We start from the raw sequence: 4,117 nt of genomic DNA, 5'->3' as shown, positions 1-4,117 counted from the left end.
GGGATCACGAGCTCGCGGACGTTGCGACGCTTCACGGGAGGCTCGCAGAAGGATGGGCTGCACACGGACGCGATGGAGGATGCGTGAGATGCGTGGGTGTTGGGATGATGGCGAATCCGGAAGGAAGGAAATCACCACATTGTGAATGTGGATGGCTGGGATGATGGAAGAAGCTGGGAGATTCAATTGCAGATCTTCTTGGCTTGATGAATCTAAGCCCTTGGATGTTTCATTACGCATTGCCTCCAGATGGCTGCTATGTGTCCCTCGAGTGCAAGTATGCTTGATGAATGGTGGGTTGACCACACCATGGCGAAGTTGAGCATGTGCGACCTGGGTTATGCATCTTTCTAAACCCAATCTGTACTAAATGCGCATCGTAACTTTGATTTTCGATCACCTGTGCTAAATGAAAAATAATATTAAATCAACAATTCTATCGTTATCTGTTGGCAATAATACTAATTTAAATAGTATGTAGATTGCACTTTTGTGTTCCCATCATACCCCCCAAAGCTTATTGCTAGTCTCTAGCAATTAACGAGCAAACGATAAAATGAGAGCGCAAAAGGTGTTGTTTAACTTATGACTTTTTATTGGAGCTAAAGATACAAAACAGATACGTACCCACTTTCGTAGGGAATCACGATTGCACTTAGCACGTGCAACAAGCCGTTAAACCCTAGTTATCCTAGTGGACGAGTGTTGTCTCGTGAGGGTTTGCAATGATGTTACCCACAAACGTCATTCATATATAATGAAATCTAAGTCAATACACACGTGATATATTTTTTTTTCAAGCATGGCAACTATCAAAGCAAGGAATACTAAAGTGTAGTATGCATAAACAGAATGACTTTCTTAGAGCACTAATACCTCCACCACAACATGGTACCGCTTGAATTTTAGGTGCACTACTCAAGTTCACAAGTGTTTACTACAGTTTATTAGAGCCTGATCCATCAAATTTTCAGAAATATCTCATGTTGTCTAAAATTGTCAAGAATGGTTCGCATAAAAAGAAGGAGCTATCAATCCCAACTAAATATCCAAAGTACACAAAGTCCAATAATGGAGTCAAACCAGCCATTACCACATGTCACTGGGTTCAGCCCGACCAACCCTATTCATGCTTTTTATTTTTAAACACATATGACGATTACAATAGTCAACCCCCTTAGGCTCTAGTAAGGTCCATGTAGCGAGTTTTCGGCCAATGACTCCTGATCCAGTTGGCTCAAGGCATTAGGTGAAACACCCCTCGGGCTTAATTACTCGAACCAGACTACGCCACGAGGTAGACTTGTCATCTCTTTTATTTATTTATTTATTTTTTTTTTTTTGAAATAAAAAGAGAAGGTAAACTGAACCATATAACGTGACTGCATCGTGACTATAGGTCAACCAAGGTCGGAACATAAGGCACTTAGGTGATCTAGCCAGGGTATTCAACCTCTATCTTTATGTGAAAACCAAATCATGAACCTTATAGTACGGACAAGGATACTCGTACTTCTTTTACAGATAGCTTAAAAAAATGCATTAAACAAATGGAACTCCTGAGGCCTTCCTATAATCATTAAGTACATGTGCGGGGATCTAATAATAGGTCTCTGATCAGTCATCATATGCATGTGTTCCTTGCCTTAATAGTTGCACAAACTCAATATGAAAATACATGTGCATTTGCTTAGAAAAGAAAGTAATAAAATTTTTTTTTTAAGCAAAATATTTTCCTCCCCCCAACTTAAACATTGCATTGTCCTCAATGTAATAGATACAAGAAAACTATATATGAGAGACAGTAGAGAAAATAATATTGGAGAGAAGAGGAATACCTTGAGCTGTTGATATCAGAAAAAAGACCTACAAAATAAAACTAGAAAAATAATTCTAACTAATATACACATACCTTTGCCTTCATGCTCAGTCATAAGAAGGCTCCCCAAGAAAAGGAGTCCTCTTCATCTGCAAAATTCTCAAGAAAAGGTTTTAACCTGTGTCCATTTACCTTAAAAATTCTACCATCCCGTGGATTCTCAATCTCAACCGCCCCATGTGGAAAAACAGTTTTTATAATGTAAGGACCTGTCCATTGATCGCAACTTACCAGGAAACAGATGTAAGCGAATCATAAAAGAACTTTTTGCAAAGGTTCAAAAGATTTTTTTAAAATTGATTTATCGTGTTTTCATTCGTTCTTTGCAAATTTTAGCATTGTCATAAGCATCTCTGCGAATCTCATTAAGCTCTTAATTGCAATTTTCTAGCTAGACCGGCATCTTGTAAATCAAAATTCAATTTTCTAATTGCCCAATACGATTTATGTTCTATTTCTACAGAGATGACACGCTTTTCCGTAGACTAGCCGGTAGGGAGACATGCCAAGAATTTTGTATGCAGTACGAAGCCCATAATGCATCTGATAGTTTCAAGGACCAATCTTTTCGTGATGGTTACCGTTTTCTCTAAAATACGCTTGATCTCCCTATTGGCTAACTCTACCTGGCCACTAGTTTGCGGTGATATGGGGTAGCAACTCTGGGTGACACCATACTTTTTCAATAATCTCGAAAGGCTTATTACAAAAGTGTTTTCCACCATCACTAATTATAACCTTAGGCATCCCAAATCGTGAAAAAATATTTTCTTTTAAAAACTTCAGGACAGGTTTGTGATCATTGGTCTTACAAGCGACAGCTTCTACCCATTTGGACACATACTCGACACCAACTAAAATGTACTCATATCCAAAATGGTGGGAATGGGCCCATAAAATCGATGCCCCAACAATCGAAAATTTCGATAATAGTAATGGGTTGAAGAGGCATCATTTGCCTACGAGTTAGACTTCCAATACGTTGACATGGATCACATGTCCTGCAGAACTCGTGGGCATCTTTGAACATAGTAGGCCAATAGAAACCACATTGCAAACCTTTGCAACAGTTTTCTTAGAGGCAAAGTGTCCACCGCAAGCATCAGTGTGGCAGAAAGAAAGTACGCTTTGTATATCATGATCCGGTATGCATCGTCTAAAATTTGATCATTGCAATATTTAAACAAATAGTAGTAATAATTCTTTACTTCGCGCAAAAAATTTTTCTATCTGTCGACCCCCAATGCTCCGGAATCCGGTTGTAACAAGAAAATTTACAATATCTGCATACCATGGTACTAGAAAGTGCAAACAACTGCTCTTCAGGGAATGAGTCCTTGATGGAAAACTGTGGCACTGAATCATGAAAAACTAATCGTGATAAATGGTCAGCAACCACATTCTCTACTCCTTTTTATCTTTGATAGTGATGTCAAATTCTTGGAGTAGAAGTATCCATCGTATTAAGCGTGGTTTGGCCTCTTTCTTATCCAACAAATATTTTAGTGCCGCATGGTCCGTGAAGATAACAATAGGAGCACCAAGGATATAAGAGCGAAATTTATCTAAGGCAAATACTACTGCAAGCAATTCCTTCTGGTGGTGGTGTAATTCATTTGAGCATCGTTTAAGGTTTTGCTTGCATAGTAAATGACATATGGCTTATTATCCTTGCGTTGTCCTAGACAGCTCCTATCGCATAGTCGCTAGCGTCGCACATAATCTCAAAAGGTAATGACCAATCGGGTGGTCGCACGATGGGTGCAGTGCTAAGCATAGACTTCAACTTTTCGAATGCCTCCTGACAGGTTTCAGTCCAATTGAACGGTGTATCAAGGGATAGGAGGTTACATAATGGTCGAGCTATGACACTAAAGTCCTTGATGAACCTCCTATAAAATCCGGCGTGACCCAAAAATGATCTAACATCTCTAACCGTCTTGGGTGCAGGTAGCTTAGCAATTAAATCATCTTAGCTCTATCTACTTCCATGCCCTTCGATGAAACAATATGTCCTAGACAATTCCCTTTGGCACCATGAAGTGGCATTTCTCCCAATTCAGTATCAAATTCTTTTCTATACATCGAGCTAAGACTGCTTGTAAATGTGACAGGCAATCATCAAATGAGTCGCCAAAAATGGAGAAGTCGTCCATGAACACTTCCAAAAATTTCTCGTTCATGTCTTCAAAGATGCTGAGCATGCATCTTTGGAATGTTGCAGGTGCATTACACAAC

The sequence above is a fragment of the Phoenix dactylifera genome, chromosome 12 (assembly GCF_009389715.1).
Source record: "Phoenix dactylifera cultivar Barhee BC4 chromosome 12, palm_55x_up_171113_PBpolish2nd_filt_p, whole genome shotgun sequence".
NCBI classification, from domain to species: Eukaryota; Viridiplantae; Streptophyta; class Magnoliopsida; order Arecales; family Arecaceae; genus Phoenix; species Phoenix dactylifera.
The sequence above is the reverse complement of the archived record's forward strand: the minus strand, read 5'-3'. Positions refer to the sequence as shown.